Consider the following 25,382-nt stretch of genomic DNA (forward strand, 5'->3'; position numbering starts at 1 on the left):
AGGTGGTTGTTAAAAGGTGTAATGAAAAATTGTGAAATTTGAGGGTGAGTCTGTGCCCTCCAAAAAGATTTGAAATATCAAATAAATTACATCGTATCTAATGAACTGTTAATTGTAAACAGTGTAATATTATTTATGTAGGACTTGGTAATCCATTTTTCAACATGTAGCCACTTCATATTTGTTCTGATTATACAGGGTGTTCAGAAAGTCACCGTTCACTTGTATATTTATTAACAGACAAAACTGCAAAGTAACTTTCCGAACACCCTGTTGATGTTTTGTCAGTAGGAAGAGCTCTGTAAATATTTTGTTCACGTATGAGAAACCTTTTTCAACATGAGCATTTTAACTTGGTACTACAAACAATGTGATTCTATCAATAATTACATTAAACTGAACTCTTAATACTGTAAAAATAGCATGCTGCCAAAACTACAGAACGGAGAATTTCACCCATACAATGGATAGGTGCTCGTAGTATACATATATATAAAACAAGTTTTAATTTCACCCGTACAATGGATAGGTACTCTGCAGTATACACATGTATAAAACAAGTTTTAATTTCACCCGTACAATGGATAGGTACTCTGCAGTATACACATGTATAAAACAAGTTTTAATTTCACCCGTACAATGGATAGGTACTCAGTAGTATATACATATATAAAACCAGTTAATTTTGGTTGGTTTAATTGTATTATTAGTAAGCTAAGACTTCATTGGTTCTACATTGTTTATACCTTGCCTTATTATTTGTATTATTACTCTTAATTTCAAAATAGTAACTATACAAAGTTTGGTCTAACTAAGCTATTTCATTTTAACATATAAAAATTCTTTCTTACATCTAAAACTTGTTCTCAAAGAATAATATTTTCTTGTTTAGGTGTGACTGTCAGTCACTGAACAAAGTCATGTCTGATCAAGATATTAGTAACAACCCCTTTGTATGCTTGTTTCCTTCCTTGAGTGAAGCCAAACAGTTCAGAAATAGTTCTAGTAATTTTTTACCAGCTGACATTGGAATCAATGACAGAGGTTCATCTGTCAGTGAGAAACAGCTGTCTAAAGAAGTTTTGCATCATAAAAGTGATCATGACAATCAAGTTGGACAACTCCACGAGTACAGTGTTAATGAGATAGTTCAGAAAATTGAACTGAATTGCATCCTTGAAGAAATATTCCGGATTACTTTAGACAAAGGTAATAAATATTCAAATAGAAGTCTTAGAATCTGTTATTTATACCCAATAAATGTACCACCTCTTATCAGAAAATGCTATTGTTATTGTATTATATAACTTAATGTAATGTTGTAAAGTTAGAAGAATTAGAAAACTTTTCTTAATAGACTTTATTGAGGAAAGTAGGTTTGGAAGTTAATCTTATGGATATCTTGTAATAAATCAGTATTATAGGACAACGGCTTAAACGTTGACGTGTTTTTATGTTTAGTAAAATCCATGTGTGTGTGCTTGTATATGTATGTACACTTGTTTATTGTAGAAAGTTGTACGTTTTTTGCACCAAATGCACTATCACAGTTGAAAGAACTTCTAACTTGCCCTTGTACCCTTGTATAGGTAATAAAGAATGATTTTTCGTGTAAGCCAAATATATGGGAAAGGTAATAAACTACTGCTAATTGTCCCCTTAGACAAAAGTTTCCTGACAAGAATTATTCTGTAGAGTTTATACTTGGTTGACTTCATTATTATATCGTTATTCTGGAGGTCTTATTCATCTGTATAAGCTAGTATGATTAAGGAGTGGTTGTTTAACTGCCTTGAATATGTGTAATAGGTGTGGCCATTGACTTAGATAATCTAAGGATTGTGGGACACTGCACTGGAACTTTAGTCTTATTTAGCTTTGTATCATTCTTAGCTTTGTCTTCTGTAAATGTTTGTTTCCACTCCTCTCTCTATACCTAAACAGCCCAAAGTTAAATAACATAAAAGCCGAACAGTGACGTTCAATATTTTACTTACCTGTAAATAAAGACTAAATTAATTTGTTCACCTGTGGATCATTATTTCTCTTTGTACTGCAATTATTCTTTGTGTAACATTTCTGTTATATGTTTTATCAAAGCTACTGTATACTTTTACTCTGGGGCTTCAGTATGCTTTAATTCATTAGTACATCTTGAAACTGTTGCTTATCATGGCATATTCTTTGGTTGATTGCAATGAAATTGGGCTTTTCTATACTTAAGACTGTATCCACTTTGTTTCAACTGTTGTTCTTTTGTAAAGTGTCCTAAACAGTTATGGTGTCATTAACACAAGAAATAGCTTTTTATATGAAACTGTTTTGTGTTTTCCTAGAGCTAAGCCTACACATTTTCAAAAGCATTCTCAAGCAAATATGGAGAAGGAAGGTTACAATATCTCATTAACAGTCTGATAATTATACCATATAAAATAACTCAAAGCAGTTTGGAAACAAGAAATTTCAGTATGTAGTATTCAGTATGCCACCTAAAGCAGTTTGGAAACAAGAAATTTCAGTATGTAGTATTCAGTATGCTACCTAAAGCAGTTTGGAAACAAGAAATTTCAGTATGTAGTATTCAGTATGCTACCTAAAGCAGTTTGGAAACAAGAAATTTCAGTGTGTAGTATTCAGTATGCTACCTAAAGCAGTTTGGAAACAAGAAATTTCAGTGTGTAGTATTCAGTATGCTACCTAAAGCAGTTTGGAAACAAGAAATTTCAGTGTGTAGTATTCAGTATGCCACCTAAAGCAGTTTGGAAACAAGAAATTTCAGTGTGTAGTATTCAGTATGCCACCTAAAGCAGTTTGGAAACAAGAAATTTCAGTATGTAGTATTCAGTATGCTACCTAAAGCAGTTTGGAAACAAGAAATTTCAGTATGTAGTATTCAGTATGCTACCTAAAGCAGTTTGGAAACAAGAAATTTCAGTGTGTAGTATTCAGTATGCTACCTAAAGCAGTTTGGAAACAAGAAATTTCAGTGTGTAGTATTCAGTATGCTACCTAAAGCAGTTTGGAAACAAGAAATTTCAGTGTGTAGTATTCAGTATGCTACCTAAAGCAGTTTGGAAACAAGAAATTTCAGTGTGTAGTATTCAGTATGCTACCTGAAGCAGTTTGGAAACAAGAAATTTCAGTGTGTAGTATTCAGTATGCTACCTAAAGCAGTTTGGAAACAAGAAATTTCAGTATGTAGTATTCAGTATGCTACCCAAATCAGTTTGGAAACAAGAAATTTCAGTGTGTAGTATTCAGTATGCTACCTGAAGCAGTTTGGAAACAAGAAATTTCAGTGTGTAGTATTCAGTATGCTACCTGAAGCAGTTTGGAAACAAGAAATTTCAGTATGTAGTATTCAGTATGCTACCTGAAGCAGTTTGGAAACAAGAAATTTCAGTGTGTAGTATTCAGTATGCTACCTGAAGCAGTTTGGAAACAAGAAATTTCAGTGTGTAGTATTCAGTATGCTACCTGAAGCAGTTTGGAAACAAGAAATTTCAGTGTGTAGTATTCAGTATGCTACCTGAAGCAGTTTGGAAACAAGAAATTTCAGTGTGTAGTATTCAGTATGCTACCTGAAGCAGTTTGGAAACAAGAAATTTCAGTGTGTAGTATTCAGTATGCTACCTGAAGCAGTTTGGAAACAAGAAATTTCAGTGTGTAGTATTCAGTATGCTACCTGAAGCAGTTTGGAAACAAGAAATTTCAGTGTGTAGTATTCAGTATGCTACCCAAAGCAGTTTGGAAACAAGAAATTTCAGTGTGTAGTATTCAGTATGCTACCCAAAGCAGTTTGGAAACAAGAAATTTCATTAGGTAGTATTCAGTATGCTACCTGAAGCAGTTTGGAAACAAGAAATTTCATTAGGTAGTATTCAGTATGCTACCTGAAGCAGTTTGGAAACAAGAAATTTCATTAGGTAGTATTCAGTATGCTACCTGAAGCAGTTTGGAAACAAGAAATTTCAATATGTAGTATTCAGTATGCTTTTAGGAAAATGTTGTAATTTGTAGTTTTTGATAGTGTGTACAGTGTGTGAATACGAGAGTCTTTGACTTATGGTTGTTGTACATGAATCATAATGGATTGTACACTACCTGAATTTGCTAATAGTATTTACATTAATATTTGTAATAGGAAAAAGTTATTCTCATTTTATTTAAATAAGTTTTTAAAGTGTACAGAATGCCCAGAAAGGTTGCATCGTGTTTTGGAGAATTATAATAAATACCTTAATTCACAAACTGGAATAATGGAAATTAGGCACAATGATTGAACTGAATATAATAGCATTAATTAGTTTTTTCACAATATTAAAAATATATTTATTTTAATATTTAAAAGTGTATTGAAACATGCCTATTTTTTCTCATTCAACAGAATTTTCTACAGATCTAAAACGGCCCACACATTGTGTGTATCTAGAAGAACTTCATAACCTTGTGGCTGATCAGAACTGGCTAGATCTGGACAACATATCCCAGGTAAACAGAAATGCTACTTTTCTGTGTCTTAACAAAACAATTGTATTAATTCATGTATACATCAATTGTTTTTGAATTTGCTAGAACTTAGATGCTTTTGCTTATTGTTTGGTTAGATGGATTAGCAAATATACACAGGTTAACATTTTACCAACAATTCTATCATTTGAGAAGGAACACAGTTTTGTATGTTCACTTAGTTTGGTATAACTTCATGTGATTTACACTTGGTTTGGTATAACTTCATGTGATTTACACTTGGTTTGGTATAACTTCATGTGATTTACACTTGGTTTGGTATAACTTCATGTGATTTACACTTGGTTTGGTATAACTTCATGTGATTTACACTTGGTTTGGTATAACTTCATGTGATTTACACTTGGTTTGGTATAACTTCATGTGATTTACACTTGGTTTGGTATAACTTCATGTGATTTACACTTGGTTTGGTATAACTTCATGTGATTTACACTTGGTTTGGTATAACTTCATGTGATTTACACTTGGTTTGGTATAACTTCATGTGATTTACACTTGGTTTGGTATAACTTCATGTGATTTACACTTGGTTTGGTATAACTTCATGTGATTTACACTTGGTTTGGTATAACTTCATGTGATTTACACTTGGTTTGGTATAACTTCATGTGATTTACACTTGGTTTGGTATAACTTCATGTGATGTACACTTGGTTTGGTATAACTTCATGTGATGTACACTTGGTTTGGTATAACTTCATGTGACTTACACTTGGTTTGGTATAACTTCATGTGACTTACACTTGGTTTGGTATAACTTCATGTGATGTACACTTGGTTTGGTATAACTTCATGTGATGTACACTTGGTTTGGTATAACTTCATGTGATGTACACTTGGTTTGGTATAACTTCATGTGATGTACACTTGGTTTGGTATAACTTCATGTGATGTACACTTGGTTTGGTATAACTTCATGTGATGTACACTTGGTTTGGTATAACTTCATGTGATGTACACTTGGTTTGGTATAACTTCATGTGATGTACACTTGGTTTGGTATAACTTCATGTGATTTACACTTGGTTTGGTATAACTTCATGTGATATACAGCATGTATGGAACGACCAAATGAGAGACTAAGTGGTAGTGTTCATATGGGGTTACATCACTTGTTGGGTAATGTTTTATTAAATAGCATACTGCCCTGAAGCATAAGAACATACAAGTATAATACTTCACAAAAGCTTGTATCAGTTATGATAAACATCTTATGTACAAGTAAATAACTGTTTTTGACTTTTTGGTTATTTCTTTGGTGCTTTTTACGTATAATATTGTGAACAAAGTTTGAAACATTTTTTATGCTTTATTTGAGTAAAAACATTTCCATATTTGAACTATAAGACTATATGGAACTTGTTTTGTAAAAAAATTGGATGGGAAAATAATGCAGTCAAAATAAACTATTTATTAATATATTTATTATTTATTATTAATATATTTATTTATTATTAATATAGTTCAAATAAAACCAAAACTAATTTTACAGACTTGACATTTGTTTCATAATTATTTACTATCACTTAAAATACATTTAAAACAACAAAACTGCATGACCAGTTTAGAAGAAATGTTACATTGCCATATGTACTAAATAGATATTTCTGTTAAAATGTAAGAAGAAATTTACCAATTTTTTGGCAACTTGGATTCTGTAGCATTCCATACACTCATTACCCTTTGTGTATTGCTCTTGAGTCAGTGTGTATCTATGTTTCTACATGCGTATCTCAAAAACTATTAGACTTTTGTACTGGAGAAAATAAAGTAAATACGGGACACTTCTCCCCAAATTTAGTTGGGATCAACATTCAGATCCTGAATTACTTTGAAGCATTATTTTATAATGAGACAGGACATTTTTTGGTTAATAACTCTGTAAAGTGTAATCAAATTTTACCAAATTTCATGGGCTCACCAAAGTTGAGAATCCTCATCATAGTACAAGAAAGTATCTGGACCTGGTTAGGATTTTCTGAGTTTCTTTGAAATTTATATTATCCAGTATAAACACATACATTACTAATAAGGAGAGGCAGTGTGAAGATATGCAATCTATGTGGTTGCTCTAACTTCTAAATACTTGTATTTTCCTTGCATATTGATATATGTATTTTACAAAATACTTGTACTATGCATACATGTATGGTTTGTGTTTTAGTATTCAAAAAATAGTGTTGTGATTAGCAGCTTATATGATCACTTTTATTTGATTATTAATTAGTTACTATTTATTATTAATTTTTTTTATCCTGCAATCTGCTATTGATATGTTACTGTCTTGGGGAAAGTTCTGGGGATGTCTGTTTTTTCTGATTGTGATTTAAGTTAAATCTTGTTAGAAAGGCTAGTAAGTTATCTTATCCAGGCCTCCACATCATAAGCACTGGAATAAACTAGTAGAATAGTTTTAATAAAAAGTATCCAAGTTTTACTGGCCTTGTTAGGTTGACAATGTGTGTTATCAATTTGGTGTATCTACAGGGTTTCCTTTTCATATATGTGTGGTTCATATCCCATAATATTAGTTTTATTCCATATCTATTCTGTCTGTTTCTCTCCAATCTGTTAGAATACAAATTCATGAAGGATGTTGTAAACAGTGTTTTTCTGCTCTTGGTCTTATAGGTGGTTTTTTTGTGTACTAACTGACCATGTTATGTTGGGTTTTCTAAATATTTTGTTTTTGCATATGTTCAGTATATTCTCAAAGAAACATTTGACGTAGGGGAATATGGTTGTGAGTTTAAGTTTCCTCCTTCTTATTTCTGGTTTTTTCTTGATTTTGTTTTTCAATTTATCAAGTTATCCATTGTCAAGAAGGGTTGAAGTAATGTGTTCTTATTTCTTCATTTTACCATGTTCCTTGTTGGTAATATTAATTTTTGAGGTCATTTTATGTCAGCTCTGTTCATGACTTTTGAAATGTTGTGTGTAATTTGTGACTGCATTGTAAATGAGCATAACTGAACCTGATACTGGACCTTAGAGATTGTTTGAGAGTGCTATCATTAAAAATTGTTACTGAGTATTGATGGTAGAAGTGAGTCTATGGCTAGGTTCTCATGTTGTTGATAATATTTTATCTTCATGTTGGAAGAAAGTTAAGTTTTGTTATCAGTGAGATTAACAGCTGGATGCTTCCCTTGAGAGTTCTAACATTTTTAGATTGTTGAGGGAAGATCTGTAGTGTTTTAACATTGGTATGTTACTGAACAGGCTATATACATTGAAACTGGTCATTTTGATTTGTGAAATTATTGCATTTTTTAAACATTTGTATAAATGGACTAAGTTCCTACTACATGAAGTTTTACTGGTCAATATTAACATCATATATAAAACCAGTAGGTGGGAGATTGAACCTTTACTGTTAAATATGGGTTTTAGAAGGTAGACTTACTTGTAAGTTTAAATGGTGGACCATGGAATTGTGAAGTGGTGCTGTCATGTACTGTTTGTTTGATTTTCTTATTTCCTAGTTCTTTATATGATGTTGGAGTAGTGACAATTCTTCCTGTCTTAATCGTTGGATTAGATTTGATCTTATGAGTGGCTTTACCTTTTGTCACCCAATAGAACTCTTATGAAGATATCTTTAAAAGGCTTAAACAGCAGTTTTGGGGTTTGTTTTATTCTGATGGTTGTTATAGAGAAGCTCTGAATTCACAACTTACTGCACTGGTGACTTAATTTTGATTTTGATTGTTTTTTTCAGTAATCTGTAAGTTGTCATCTTTGGTTCTATCTATATCTGGAGTGGATATTTTGTTGTGATAGAATAAATATTACACCTTCACTTCATACATATATTGTCTTCCACAAAATATCCTTAAAAATAGATGTAACTTATTAGCAAGTAGTGTATGTGTAAGTATTAACACATTAATAGGTACACTTGGGTGATATCATAACTATTTTATATTGATCTATTCTGATTGATTAAAACTGTCTTACTGAAGTACCAAATGTGATATTAACTTCTACTTTTGCTTTAGAAGTTACATGCATTACAATATAAATGTTTTGCTACAAATAATAAAGATAGACTTTACTTGCTTAACGGTATTTCACACAGAATGTGTAAAATTTGCTAGTGGTAGTTATAAAGTCACAAAGATTTTTTTTAATTAATTTATATATGTTATAAAAAGCAACAATATAAGTAATTTACTTTTCAGCAATAGCAGTAATGTAAGCATCACTGTAAACATAGCTATTTACGAGTGCCAACACTTTATCAATATGTACATGTGTGTTTGCACATGCTAGGAAAGGTTAAAAAGTAATGCCACAAAATATGGAGTGTAGACCTTTTGGTTTTAGCACATGATCTATTCATCTGTTATGAAGCTTCTTAAGCTGTGTAAAGCAGGCACTAAATGTTAGTGTCAGCCAAGTTTCATGTATGTTACCATTGGTTTTCTAATCCAGTTGAGACCTTTTATAGCATTGAGACAGTGAAATTAAAATGACTGAAAACTTATCCAGTCACTCATTTATTCATTTTTTTATTAGAAATTTACCCAAAATCATATAACTATATATCCTCCCAATCTATGACACCAGACATGTATAGGTACTTCAGTACAGTTGAATCTTTTTCTCTTCTATATATCCTCCCAATCTATGACACCAGACATGTATAGGTACTTCAGTACAGTTGAATCTTTTAACTATATATCCTCCCAATATATGACACCAGACATGTATAGGTACTTCAGTACAGTTGAATCTTTTTCTCTACTATATATCCTCCCAATCTATGACACCAGACATGTATAGGTACTTCAGTACAGTTGAATCTTTTTCTCTACAATATATCCTCCCAATCTAACACCAGACATGTATAGGTACTTCAGTACAGTTGAATCTTTTTCTCTACAATATATCCTCCCAATCTATGACACCAGACATGTATAGGTACTTCAGTACAGTTGAATCTTTTTCTCTACAATATATCCTCCCAGACACCAGACATGTATAGGTACTTCAGTACAGTTGAATCTTTTTCTCTACAATATATCCTCCCAATCTATGACACCAGACATGTATAGGTACTTCAGTACAGTTGAATCTTTTTCTCTTCTATATATCCTCCCAATCTATGAAACCAGACATGTATAGGTACTTCAGTACAGTTGAATCTTTTTCTCTACAATATATCCTCCCAATCTATGAAACCAGACATGTATAGGTACTTCAGTACAGTTGAATCTTTTTCTCTACAATATATCCTCCCAATCTGTGACACCAGACATGTATAGGTACTTCAGTACAGTTGAATCTTTTTCTCTTCTATATATCCTCCCAATCTATGAAACCAGACATGTATAGGTACTTCAGTACAGTTGAATCTTTTTCTCTGCAATATATCCTCCCAATCTACGACACCAGACATGTATAGGTACTTCAGTACAGTTGAATCTTTTTCTCTACAATATATCCTCCCAATCTACGACACCAGGCATGTATAGGTACTTCAGTACAGTTGAATCTTTTTCTCTTCTATATATCCTCCCAATCTATGAAACCAGACATGTATAGGTACTTCAGTACAGTTGAATCTTTTTCTCTTCTATATATCCTCCCAATCTATGACACCAGACATGTATAGGTACTTCAGTACAGTTGAATATCTTTCTCTACAATATATCCTCCCAATCTACGACACCAGACATGTATAGGTACTTCAGTACAGTTGAATCTTTTTTCTCTTCTATATATCCTCCCAATCTACGACACCAGACATGTATAGGTACTTCAGTACAGTTGAATCTTTTTCTCTTCTATATATCCTCCCAATCTATGAAACCAGACATGTATAGGTACTTCAGTACAGTTGAATCTTTTTCTCTTCTATATCCTCCCAATCTACGACACCAGACATGTATAGGTACTTCAGTACAGTTGAACCTTTTTCTCTTCTATATATCCTCCCAATCTACGACACCAGACATGTATAGGTACTTCAGTACAGTTGAATCTTTTTCTCTACAATATATCCTCCCAATCTACGACACCAGACATGTATAGGTACTTCAGTACAGTTGAATCTTTTTCTCTTCTATATATCCTCCCAATCTATGACACCAGACATGTATAGGTACTTCAGTACAGTTGAATATCTTTCTCTACAATATATCCTCCCAATCTACGACACCAGACATGTATAGGTACTTCAGTACAGTTGAATCTTTTTTCTCTTCTATATATCCTCCCAATCTACGACACCAGACATGTATAGGTACTTCAGTACAGTTGAATCTTTTTTCTCTTATATATATCCTCCCAATCTACGACACCAGACATGTATAGGTACTTCAGTACAGTTGAATCTTTTTCTCTTCTATATATCCTCCCAATCTATGAAACCAGACATGTATAGGTACTTCAGTACAGTTGAATCTTTTTCTCTTCTATATATCCTCCCAATCTACGACACCAGACATGTATAGGTACTTCAGTACAGTTGAATCTTTTTCTCTTCTATATATCCTCCCAATCTCACGACACCAGACATGTATAGGTACTTCAGTACAGTTGAATCTTTTCTCTACAATATATCCTCCCAATCTCACGACACCAGACATGTATAGGTACTTCAGTACAGTTGAATCTTTTTCTCTTCTATATATCCTCCCAATCTATGACACCAGACATGTATAGGTACTTCAGTACAGTTGAATATCTTTCTCTACAATATATCCTCCCAATCTATGAAACCAGACATGTATAGGTACTTCAGTACAGTTGAATCTTTTTCTCTTCTATATATCCTCCCAATCTACGACACCAGACATGTATAGGTACTTCAGTACAGTTGAATCTTTTTCTCTTCTATATATCCTCCCAATCTACGACACCAGACATGTATAGGTACTTCAGTACAGTTGAATATCTTTCTCTACAATATATCCTCCCAATCTATGACACCAGACATGTATAGGTACTTCAGTACAGTTGAATCTTTTTCTCTGCAATATATCCTCCCAATCTACGACACCAGACATGTATAGGTACTTCAGTACAGTTGAATCTTTTTCTCTGCAATATATACAAGATCATGAAAAGTAGTTTTAATAGTAAACTGATTTATGTTCTTGAAATCTGTCAACAGAATACTTCTTGTCAAAAATTTTTACAATCAAGTTTACATATATGCATAAATTCAATAAGATAAGCCAACTAATATATAATACTTGCCAAATACAATAATTTGAAATGCAAATTTTCAGGCAGTATTTGAAAGACTGATGTTGAAAGATCCAGCTGAAAGTATTGTAATTACCAGAGTAGGAGTTTCTGATGGGATCACTGAAGAAGAGACGGGTGTAGAGCAGGTTCTGTTGTATCTCTATCTGTGTTACCACAGACTGTTCATATCAAAGAATAAACTTGAGGTTAGTGGCATGTAAACATTTATCATTACTCGTATCTTATTTAAAGGTGCATGTATTAGTTGTTTTTCTTTTGAAAATTTATTATAGTATTACTAAAAACTACTTGAGGATCGCAGAATTGCTTGGGAATCTACCTGTGATGTTGTATATCACTTTTGCTTCCAGCATGGCATTTAAAGACATAAATACTTCTAATGGTTGTTGCTCTGTATTAGTAAAATCAACTTGTAAAATTTGTTATGATAAAAGTCAAGTATCTGTGTGCAATTATAAAATGTAGAATAATAAAATTCAATCATGTATAAATACATGTGAATTTGATTCAGTTGTGGGTCCAGAGATTATTTCAGGCTGGTTATTTTGTTAACTGTTTCCTTTAGTTATGAGTTTAACTACTTTTTTAAAGACTTAGATATAGTGAATAATAATATGGAAACAGTAAGTGGAACTTTTCTGTAGATAAAGGAAAGTATATAATTTATGACTGTATTCAGGGTGTACTTGTACTTAACTGAAGTGATATTACGATATATTTAGAGAGACTAATTAGTAGGAATTTGTTGCAGGATAATATTTACAAACAGCTGAATCAAGTTATACTATCACAAAGTGCTACCAGTCTTTGTCATTCTGAAATCTATCCACATGCTAGGTGTTCCCAAGAACTTATTGAACTGATTCAAAACTATAGTGCAAAACCAGGTACCTTTTTGTTTTCCTTTGTTACATTTTAATCTATCAAAGTGAAATTGAATAACTATGTTCCCAGCAAAATATGTTTATAGAACAATTATAACTTTTCTGATGCATAATTTTGTTACAAGTTCTTTAATTCTGGAGAATCTGGCATAAATTTAGTGTTGACATTGTGTTTAAAGAACAGTCAATCCAGTTGCAGTTTTATTACTGACCTAGTACATAAAGTTAGTGTTGACATTGTGTTTAAAGGATAGTCAATCCAGTTGCAGTTTCTTACTGACCTAGTACATAAAGCTAGTGTTGACATTGTGTTTAAAGAAGAGTCAATCCAGTTGCAGTTTTATTACTGACCTAGTACATAAAGTTAGTGTTGACATTGTGTTTAAAGAACAGTCAATCCAGTTGCAGTTTTATTACTGACCTAGTTCATAAAGTTAGTGTTGACATTGTGTTTAAAGAACAGTCAATCCAGTTGCAGTTTTATTACTGACCTAGTACATAGTTAGTGTTGACATTGTGTTTAAAGGACAGTCAACCCAGTTGCTGTTTTATTACTGATCTAGTACATAAATTTAATGTTAACATTGTGTTTAAAGAACAGTCAACCCAGTTGCAGTTTCTTACTGACCTAGTACATAAAGTTAATGTTAACATTGTGTTTAAAGAACAGTCAACCCAGTTGCAGTTTCTTACTGACCTAGTACATAAAGTTAGTGTTGACATTGTGTTTAAAGAACAGTCAACCCAGTTGCAGTTTCTTACTGACCTAGTACATAAAGTTAATGTTAACATTGTGTTTAAAGAACAGTCAACCCAGTTGCAGTTTCTTACTGACCTAGTACATAAAGTTAGTGTTGACATTGTGTTTAAAGAACAGGCAATCCAGTTGCAGTTTCTTACTGACCTAGTACATAAAGTTAATGTTAACATTGTGTTTAAAGAACAGTCAACCCAGTTGCAGTTTCTTACTGACCTAGTACATAAAGTTAATGTTAACATTGTGTTTAAAGAACAGTCAACCCAGTTGCAGTTTCTTACTGACCTAGTACATAAAGTTAGTGTTGACATTGTGTTTAAAGAACAGTCAACCCAGTTGCAGTTTCTTACTGACCTAGTACATAAAGTTAGTGTTGACATTGTGTTTAAAGAATAGTCAACCCAGTTGCAGTTTCTTACTGACCTAGTACATAAAGTTAGTGTTGACATTGTGTTTAAAGAACAGGCAATCCAGTTGCAGTTTTTACTGACCTAGTACATAAAGTTAGTGTTGACATTGTGTTTAAAGAACAGTCAACCCAGTTGCAGTTTCTTACTGACCTAGTACATAAAGTTAGTGTTGACATTGTGTTTAAAGAACAGGCAATCCAGTTGCAGTTTTTACTGACCTAGTATTAGCAATTAATGACCTACTTAGGCATTTGCAATGATTCAAATATAAACATAAGTGTTTGCATTACATTTTGTGTTAATGATTGATTTGCTAATAATTTTGAGTTAAAAAAACATTTTTCTGGAAGTAACATCTGTAAGGTTTGAGTAATAACATAAACCTGGTTTGGTTGGGCAAGCAATTAATACATAATGTTATTTAATGTTTTATTTGAAAGAATTCAACTACATATAATTTTCGATTCATATCTTGAACATTCTATGTATTAATTACTTAGTAAATGCATCATGAAAGGACATTACAGGTTTTTAATATTAACTAAAATTTAGATTTCTTGGACTTTTCTTTCAAACAATGTCCTTAACCAGTTACAGACTTCTTAAAGATATTAACATTTTATAATTATAAAGATATATTAAATAACAATAAAAACCATGAAGTGCCAAATAGAGGCTTTATAACAGTGAAGTTGTTTTTTATTCTAAGTATCAATAGTCTGTTAGTCATTGATTATTAAACTTTTTTAATAATGACTTTATTAACCTGAAGATGACCTAAGAAGGTCAAATTGTTGTTCTGTACTTTATTTTAATTAACGTTTTAATACCCGTACCAGCCATCTTGAGAATTCACATGGTATTCAGCTCCCCCAAAACAAAAGTTTTATTGGCTTCTTTTCTTTAAGAAGTATTTAATGAAAAGCAATATATGTGGTACAAGATGGTAAAAAGTATGAACTTTAAAAAATATATTAAATTGGTGAGATCAAATCTATAAATTTGGAGAATTACTACAAATTTCAGGTTTATCTAACCAAAGTTGACTTGTAGGAATTGCAGTGGTAAAGCTTTCTCTGAAGTATTGAATTAAACAAACCTTCACTTAGTTGAATCTGTGCTTTGCTTCTTGTTTCACTCATTTCACACTTCTGTTAATTCTTTATATAGGGCACATGGAAACACTGAATCAGTACTTAAATAGTTTAGCCAGTTATGTAAATGAGCAACATAAATCTGGTGAAGATGTGTCACTTCTGGATGCCTTTTCTGGTTCATTTGAAATCCTTAGAAGATGTTTTCTAAACATGTCTCTAGTAGATAGATATCTCTTTATCTGCATTGATACACTCCGATATTTTGCTTGTTCTGCAGACTTAGCAGAGGTGAGATTATCTTCGTATATTTGTTGTATTAACATACAAGTCAAACAAGAACATGGGCATTTGATATTTTCTTAATGAATTTTTTAAGTGATATTAAGCATTCATTTTAAGTACGTTCTTATGGTCTTTGCATTAAATATTAAGAGTTTCTGAAACTTGCACATTAGGGGTCAAGAAATGTGGTCACTTTAATTTTTACTTATTACGCATACAAATATAGTATTAATTTGGTTAGTTTATTGTTTACTATAATCCAAGTATAATGTTTAATTAAAGTATCTAGGAAAAGTAAGGCCTATATTTAAGAACTAAACACTTTTGAAGAAACAGTTGTGTTTATTTGGTGAAAGGAGTTTGTTTATTTTTTAATAAATTTGTTATTTGGCAATAACAGTTTATGGTTAAGGAACAAGTATCATTAATAATTTTATTGATGGCTAACAATCTTAAAACTATTATTAAAAAACTGAGTGTCATTTTTCATAAAATATGAAACAAACCAACTATAAGTAAAATGATCAAAACAGCCTACATAAATGTCATTTAAAGAATTAGTAGTAATACAGTATAAATAACAAGGTTCTGATACTCTATCTTCCATTTTAATACTGCAACATGTTAGTCATGTACAGCTTGAAAGTGAAGCATGGATATTGTGATAATAAAGTTAAAAATACAAAGGTTAGATAGTTGTTTATAGGATTTTAACATTTCATCTCAACTGAAAACCTGTTGGACTATGAGATGGCATATGTTACTTAAATAAGTTTAAGTAATTCATTAAATAAATTGTAAAATTAATTGGTGGGTAAATACACGTATCATCATTGATGTTTACTGGTTATTTATGGCTTGTTTGTTGTAACAAGTAACCTGAGGTTGCATTATTAACACAAATAGTTAAAAATATAACTTCTTTAAATAAGCTCTTCTGTAATTTTAATATTTTGTGTCACGTAAGTATTGCTATAATAAAGTTATATTCCTTCTGTTGTTCAATTAGATTTAATAGTTTTGTGACATGAGATGACTTGACAAAAATAAGCTATTTTTATATTGTAGATGAAGTTCAAATTCTTCTAAAAGTTTATAAACTACATGCAGTTTTAATAAAGGAAACCAACTTAACTCATTTTTGATATTTGGGAAAGACACATGTTCAAAAATCAATTAAAAATATAAAGCCTTGTAATCCAAGCACTTTCAGAAGCAAGCTGGGAATGTTTGCTTGATGAAGAAAGCTCCACCCTCCAAAACTGCTTGGGTTATTAATGAGCTGTTTTTTTGTTTATTTATAGTTAAGTGTTTATTTAAGCTAAAAACTTGTGTTGGCATAAAATACGTTGCTTGAAATGTACTTTTTATCTGGATTTAGTGAAACAGAACCTTCATTTGTATTCTATTTTTACCAGGAATGTTCTAGCAGTTAATTTGTTGTAATTCTGATTTTGTGTACACAATTTTGTTCCAACATTATGCATTAACTGAGTTAATGAATTGTAATAAAGTAATCCTGATTTAAGAGAAACAAAATTATTTGTCAATTTTAAATAATAGATCAGTAATAGTTTTTGATACATTCAAGCATAATGTCCTTTATATGTATTGATAAATGAATGCAAAATCACATACATAAATGTAGATGTCATGCAAAAGATATATTTCATTCGTTTTTCATGGTGTTTATGTAATTACAATTTATACCATTAAAATGCTTGACCAAGAAACTAATATGACAGGTTTTTCATTTTGTTTATTGCTCTGCTATTTATTTTTAAATTTAAAGACTGCTGTTATTATCAAAATTGTTTTACTGTGTTTTCCAAAACCTACAATTGACAGAATATATAAAATATTTTGCTTAAGACGGATTACAAATAGGATTAAAGTGATTAAGACTATATTTATTCTTACTATTAAAATGTTTTCTTCAGGCTCTGCTTGATTTCAGCATTCCACGAGACAAAACTAATGGTAAGCTTTATCAGTTTTCATTGCTTGGTGCTCCACTCGCTATATCGTGTGTTCCTCGTGCAGAAACGGACCACTATGACTTCTTTGAGAATCCATCTCATTCCACACAACAAGAACATAAAATCACAGAGCAGAACATATGGATGGTGAGTGAAAGCTGGTATACTTGCATCTCATTTTCTAAATGTAAAGTCACTTTTTTTTGTAGTAATGTAAAACTATTGGAAATAGATCTCCAGGAAAAAGTTTTACTCATAAATTTAAAAAAAAAAAGGGGTAATACAACTGCAAGTTTTATACAAAAACAATGTTTTATGTGTTGGCAGAAAATGTCACTTTCTAACCAGTTAAACTGTTTGTTTGTTTTTTTTTGACAAGTCTGAAAAGATTTTAGAATTTTTATCAGATTCACCAAGGCTTATAGCATAGGACTGGATAATTTGATATATTTATGTATGTATTGTTTATACATGCAGTTCAATCATTTCTAAAGGTATAATGTTTCTCATCTGCTTTTTCAGCCTTTGAGATCTGTGACCACCCAAATGCACCAAATCTTTTATCTGTTACTAAGAAGCTCACCAGAAGTTAGACATAAAACTATGAAATGGATTGGAGACTGTCTACATGCCAATGGAGGTAAAACATTTGACTTGTGTTTTAAATGTGTTAACATTTTAACCCATAAAGTTTAGATACTACTAATTTAGAAAACACCACAGGACCATTAAAACAGTAGGCATTTCTACTTATAACCATTCATCAGTTTAATATTATTGTTAAAACATCAATAAGTATTGCTATAAACCAGTATATTAGTCTTATTGAAACAGCCAGCATTTCTACTCAGAATTGCTAATCACTGCTGCTCACACAGTGTACACTGGAAAGAAAGGACAATTATTTTTATATGCAGTCAGAGTTGTCCAACTTTGTATTTTGGGGACAAAAATTTTATCTACTTGGACATGTTCACCTTTTCAGGTTTTAGGAGTCTTGTAGGTGAGGTATGGGATTGAAAATTTGTTTTAAAACCCAAACTCATTTGTACTGATATTCAAATAATTCTTCAATACAATATCTTAAAAAAAACGTATGGAAACTGTAATGGTCATCAATATTAATATTGTAATGGTCATGTAATACTGTAAAGGTCATCAATATTAATATTTTAATTTTAGAGATTGAAAACATCAGTCCTGTCTTCAGTTGTCTAGTTTTTGTGTCAAGGTTAAGTTTTTTTAGTTTTTTGTTGTTGGTGGTGGTGGTGTTCTTTTTTTTTTTTTCACAGAAAAAACTATTTAACTGATATGCATGCCATTAGATGTGTCCTAACATTGAACAATTTTACATTTGAAGTTTCATTTTCACATTATATACTTTAGATTTAAGTCGTTTTTTTATACTTTCAATTCTATTACTTTTGTACATTCATAGAAAGTTTATGCAAACCATTTTGTGTGACCTGCAGGTTGGTAGGCTAACCATTGGAGTTTTGACTATTGCTATGAGTCACAAATTGTTTATATTAAATTGAGGAATGCAGTGGCAAGTGGAACACACAAGCACCAACTCGAGGAAGTTTACAATTATAGTATAGAATTGGACTTTGAGATTCACACAATAAAACACTTAATATGCATTCACAATATTTTCTATAACAATCAGTTTGTAGAATAACTTGTAATAAGCTTAAAAAATTCTTTAGTACAACTAACAAATGTTTCTTAATAACATTACTAAATCATTACACTATATATATTTAACTAAATTTTAACCATGTTATACTATGCTAGGAAAGATGCCAGTAAGTTACTTAAAGAAATCTTGGGTGAAAAATGTTGGGAAGATTCAACTTCAGGGTAGTCATAATTCTTCTATAGGCCCAGAATGCTCTGTTGGCATTGAATGCAATTTCTGTTTTCACTAACTCTGTTATCAACTTGATAACTCCCCACTAACTTTTGAGCATGAAACATGGATTTTTATACAAACACTTTGTGGTATTTTTACAATATTTCAAATAGTGTGCACATCTTTAGTAATCTGACACTTAATTGTTTGTTTTTCCTTCATGATTTTAAAACCAGAACCAAAACCACTTGTTCATTGGTTGCAGATAAAGTTGGCAAATTTCAAGCCTTCTTACTTGTATCCATACACACACTTTTGAAATGGATACTAAACCAAAGTTCTGACTTATTTCCTTTCTTGGAAACTTTGTGCAAGATGGTGTGTAAACAAAAAATGAACCTAGACCATCAACTGGCATGTTGCATTAAACCAGAGATTTACGGACTTATACAACAAAAAGATCTGCCACAACAAAAAACTAGAAAAACTAAGATGCAAACAACAGAAAAGACACCAAAACGACAAACTGTTGACTAACCTCATAATTAACAGATCCGACCATCAATTAAACACAGACGAGAAACAACTACTTAACAAAGGACTCAACTTCGCAATAGCACCTAAGTACATTCCAACCATATAAATTAAAACATGTTTAGAAGATCTAACCAGGAGACTTGTGATACTTTCTACAGAAAACAAAAACAAGGAAACAACCAAACACAACCAACAGAAAGAAGACAACTTAGACAATTTTATTGACATCCAACAGCCAAACTTCCCAGGTAAAATTAAAAATTTATATTTTCCAGAAATGCCTAAAAACAACATCTTAAACGATTTTTTCAAAGAATTTTCTCACAAAACCATCAACATAATTTCACAAAACAGAAAGCTAAAAAATAATCTTACAAAAAGAGACAGTAATTCCATTAAAAACCTAAAACAAGATAAAAACATAAAATTTCTAAAAGTGGATAAAGGTAACACTATAGTCATAATGAACACAAATAAATAATCCAAAAAATGAAGAACATCCTATCAGACACGAACAAATTTAAACCAATACACACAAATCCAACAAAGACACACGAGACGCAACTGAACAAATTACTACTACTACAAATGAAAAAAGCCAACACAATTTCACAAACACTTTATTCCTACCTACATAAAACCGACTCATGCACACCACAAATATACGGCATCCCCAAACCTCATAAACCAGGTTGTCCATTACAACCAGTAATGTCCACATATGAATTGTTTAATTACAATCTTGGTAAATACATAGCATGGGCATTCTCCAAATATGTAACATCAGTCAGCTCATTCATCAAAGACTCTTTTAATTTCAAGCCTAATCTAAATCAACTTCATCATAAAGCCTTAATGGCCAGTTTCGATGTTATATCCCTCTTTACAAAAGTTCCAACCAGTGAAGCCTGCAAGATAGCTTTAGAACTCTATATCCAAGACCCTAACCCATCTATAAACATTCCCAGCAACCAATTAGCAACCCTCATAGAATTCACCACGATAAAGACAAACTTCATGTTCAACAACCACAACTATATACAAACAAATGGTCTAAGCATGGGCAACCCAGTATCACCAGTTCTAGCCAATATTTTTATGACACAAGTTGAAACACAAGCAATTAACACAGCATTACATCCATCACTATACTGGTACAGATATGTAGATGACACGGTTGCAGGATTCAAATTTACAGAACACATACTTAATTTTTTCAATCACATTAACTCTATACATCCCAACATTAACTTCACATGTGAACAGGAAGAAAGCAATCAAATATCATTTCTTAACCTCAAAATTACAAGAACTGACACACAATTCAAAACAGAAATCCACCGAAAAATCACCCATACATTCCTTGGGACTCAGCACATGAAACAAAACAAAAACTCAACATACTAAGAAACCAAATAAAGACAGCCATAAAACTATGCTCACCAGATAAAATTAACGAGGAATTAGACAAAATAAAACAATACTTCATCAACATCAATAAGTTTTCTCCACAAACCATAGAAAACATTATACGCACACACCTAGACAGAAAGCAAAATCAACCAACAAAAGTAAATATATCTCACGAATCAAAAAATTGCGAAACCATAGACTGCTGCATACCATATATTCCCGACATCAAGCAGACAAATAACTAACATTTGGCAAAAACTAACAACAAAATATGACATTCCAGTTAATACCAAATTTATTCAAAAACCAGACACAAAACTGAGGTCTATACTATATAAAAACTACACTGACAAACACCACACCAACATTATTTATAAAATACAATGTGTTAACTGCCACGACTTCTATATTGGAGAAACAAGTGGAAAAATGGAAACCAGATTCAAAGAACATAAGTCATCTTCACACGTTTTCTAACACTGCAAATAAAATAAACACAACATAACCATAGAAAACACTCAAATACTAAATAAAGAAACAAACATAAACAAATGCAAAATTAAAGAAGCCTTACTTATACAACAACTTAAACCCAAAATAAACCAATATAAAGGAACGCCTTTATACCTAAATTAATGTAATATAATAAAATAAAATTATAGATTCAAACATCTAACACTGTTCTCTACATTCCGACACTCAGTTACACAACCCCTTCCAAACATGTGGTCAGCTTCCGGTCAGTTATTTCTTTCTTTGTGAACCTGACGATGACCGAAGAAGGTCGAAACGTTGTTCGCTCTTCTATGTAAAATATTTTCTGAACCCAAACGAGCTGTTTTTGCATATATTGCTTGTTCAGTTTAATAAGTCAGAAAAATTTCTTACAGTGATGGTTACTTGTGACTGGCCTCCTTTCTGTTTGATCTTTATTTCTACATTGAGAAAGCTATACCTCAATCTGAAAGGTCTTTGAGGTGACTGTTTAGTCTCAGTGCATACTCTTCAGGTTAAAAAAATTTCAATTCTTAAATCTTACCAAGGTGGGTTGTTAGCTGTAATTCACATAAAAAATTAGAATAAAGAAAAAATGAAACAGAATAAATAGTTTTAAGGAAACAGATTTCAAAACTGAACACTCATAAAACTCGATAAATTTAACAAAGAAAACTTGCGTTTGTTAAGATAAAAGATCATTTTTTTGGATCTGTAGTTTCTTAGTTGTTTTATGGAATATTAAGTAAGAGTTTTTATTTTCTCATAATTGCTAATTGATTTTTTTTATCTTTATACAGACAGAAGTAAAGTATGGAACCTTCACTTTGTGGAAGCACTTCGTAATTTGCAGGTCTCTGATGGTTTTATGGTTAACCTTGGAAGTGTTTTACTTCGACTGTGTAAGCCATTTTCTTCACCTGATTCACCAAAGATACTTAAAGTTGATCCCACTTACTGTGCTGCTGAAGCTAGCAGTGATGAAGAAGCAAAAAATAAAAACTTGCACATGAAAGGTAAAATTTGCACAGTTATATAGAGATCCCATTTTGTAATTCACTGCATTATAACTGTATAAAGAATGGATTGTATTTCATGTGAACAAAAACATTTTAGTTGATCTCATGGTCAACATGAAAGTCTTTTTTTTTTTATGCCTAGATAGACTGTTGTGTTACACGTAACAAAATATTTAAATACAATAAAACTGATAGCAGAATAGTTGAAAACTGAGGAATATAATAGAAAAGGGCAAGATGTTTTATAGTGATGGTATCTAAGTGGTGATCTGAAATAGTAGTTACAAGTTTTAAGTTCTGTTACTTATAATTTACTTATTGTATTATTTTAAATAATTAAATTACTAGCCAGTATGTAAAATTAAAAGACAACACTCAAATAAATGTATATGGTAATGTATGGTTGCTTTAAACTTAAGTTACTTGTTGCATTATTTTAAAGTTCTTAGATCATGCTCGCCCTTTCAGCTGTGTGGGGTGATATAATGTGACAGTCAATCCCACTATTTGTTGGTAAAAGAGTAGCCCAAGAGTTGGCAGTGGGTGGTGATGACTAGCTGCCTTCCCTCTAGTCTTACACTGCTAAATTAGGGATGACTAGTGCAGATAGCCCTTGTGTAACTTTACGTGAAATTCAAAATAAAACTCTTATTCTCTTAGAAGCCTAATAATTTAATTAACTGATCTTAAATGTGTAGTTAACTAGATTTCGTATAATCATTCTATATAAACACAAGTTTAACATAAGTGATATATTTTTTGTAATTAACCACAGTCAGAAGATAAAAAGCATCACTTCGTTCCACTTGTACATGGCTATCGTACTTAAGGTATTTTTAAAAATAAGACATACTTGTGACAGTGGAAGGAACTGCGATGTTTATTTCAATGTGTATTAAAATTAACATTGTTATTAAACACCATTAGTAGAACTAAAACCTATTAATGTTTTTATTATTTAGCTACAGAGTAAATATTGTTAAAGATTGTCATATTAGAAATTCTTGTAATTAATTACATTCATGTAGATTGAAATTATTATAATTTTATTGCAAACATTAGAGAGAACTTTTTTGTACATCATAGGATTAAGTAAGGAAACGTTCCTGGTTCCAAGTTATGAAAATGAGGCTATTGTGAATCATGATAAATTCAACTTTTCCACTGAAGTATTTTTTGCCGCACATTGTGCTATAAACCTGGGTTTTAAAGTTCTTCACGAAAGGCTGGTGAAACTAAATCAACATCTTGCTCAAATACAGGGGTTTTATGACGATGTTATTGTTGATGAGGGTGCTTCATCTGATTCTGTGCAGCGATTACAAAGAAAAATGGAGATAGGTTTGTAAGATAATAAAGGTATTGAAGTTAAGTCTCAATAAAATTTAAAAGGAACATCATTTTAACAACACCATTCTGATACTAAATAAGCAATCTTTTTATCAAGAAAGGAAATGTATCTATTTATAGTAAGTTTTTTGTCTTTGGTACTTTTTAGTTAATTGTTATAAAATGGTAAATAATGTTTTATTGTTCTTAAAGAATATTTGATATTTAGAAACATACATGTATTCAGTTCTAGTTCTTGTGTAAATGCTTTTTGCCTGGTGATGGAATATATGTATGAACACACTCGCATGTTCAATGTGTAGAAAATTGGTTCCTTTATGGTTATGATCTGCACATTATTCAAAAGAAGTTTTAATAGCTGAGTAATTATTCATAGAGGATAATGAAGTAAATCCATTTGTGTTTGTGTGAAAACAGTGTTTCAACTTAAGGAAAATATTAAGTTCAATATGTTGATTGGTTCACCACTTGTTACTGGTTCAAGGTAATTTTACCTCTCATCAGTAACTCTAGACAAGGGTATATCAAAAGAAAAAGCCTAGACTTTCTATGTAAATTGAGTGTATTTGTCTGTTTTGAAAAGTCTAGTTTTCGTTCATTGTTTTGTCCATGATCACTGATTAGTGGAGAGATTCCATGAAACTGGTGTAACTCATGAGCAGATGATGAATCGAGAGAAAGAGATTAGACTTCATGTTTGTTTTCAATGTTTTAATCAGCTTGTTTTTGAATAATTTGTAAGAATGAATCCTGTGTCAATGCACGTTCACTGTGGTGAGTAAAAGAAAAAACACTATACATGTAATGTTTTAACTTGTGGCAGAGGGTTTACTCCAAGCATGGCTGCAAGAGAATGCTGAGAATTTCAAAATACTGTAACTAAGAGAGAGGTTTCACAGTAACAAAGTTTTGTTAGAAATATGTTAATAAAAAACCTTTGTTTGTTGAAGTGTTCATTCTTTAAAAGTGTTGGCAGAATATGGGCATTGGTGTAATTTTCTTGGGCTTTAGTAAGTTTTGGTTAGTTTATATTAATATGAATTAGGAGATATCTTGACTTTTAGATTTTTCATGTTTAAACTTAATGTATAACAGTCTCTTATGTATATATGGCTGGTGATTATTGTATTAGATCTCATTTTACACTAGTTTTGCTTGACTTTCTTTCCAATTGTTCCTCATCTGTTGGTTTGAATTTGTTTAATCAATTTTAAAAATTTGTGGTTTATAAATTGAGCTTGTGCACACAGTTTTCTTTTTGATGGGATTTATGACTGTTCTCTATCAGGATAGAACCACATTTCTAAAAATAAAAGCACAAGAGATTGAATTTGAAAAAGGTACTTTTTAGGTTATGGCTAATCACATAGGATGGCAGTAGACTACTTTGTATTTGTTATAACTTGTAAATATTCATTAACAAATTTTGTTGACAATAATTAAAGTTGAGGATAAGTACATCATCTCACTTCATGTAGTTTGCAAACATTTTGAGTTCCTGTTTGAAAAGCATGAATGGTGCCAATGTATCTTAGGATGGCTGGTATGGG

General features: G+C 31.5%; 1 pseudogene across 1 annotated transcript in view; it reads left to right on the forward strand.

Annotated features, from left to right (window-relative positions):
* The window catches only part of LOC143233389 (ubiquitin conjugation factor E4 A-like), a 56,127-nt pseudogene that overhangs the window by 7,797 nt on the left and 22,948 nt on the right, over positions 1-25,382 (forward strand). Inside the window, exons 2-10 of the transcript XR_013018117.1 lie at positions 893-1,209; positions 4,388-4,491; positions 11,775-11,939; positions 12,506-12,641; positions 14,976-15,190; positions 17,125-17,310; positions 17,686-17,803; positions 22,264-22,479; positions 23,569-23,823. The product of XR_013018117.1 is annotated as a ubiquitin conjugation factor E4 A-like (transcript). The remainder of the gene's footprint in view (positions 1-892; positions 1,210-4,387; positions 4,492-11,774; positions 11,940-12,505; positions 12,642-14,975; positions 15,191-17,124; positions 17,311-17,685; positions 17,804-22,263; positions 22,480-23,568; positions 23,824-25,382) is intronic.

Source organism: Tachypleus tridentatus, chromosome 12 (assembly GCF_004210375.1).
Source record: "Tachypleus tridentatus isolate NWPU-2018 chromosome 12, ASM421037v1, whole genome shotgun sequence".
Classification (NCBI taxonomy): Eukaryota; Metazoa; Arthropoda; class Merostomata; order Xiphosura; family Limulidae; genus Tachypleus; species Tachypleus tridentatus.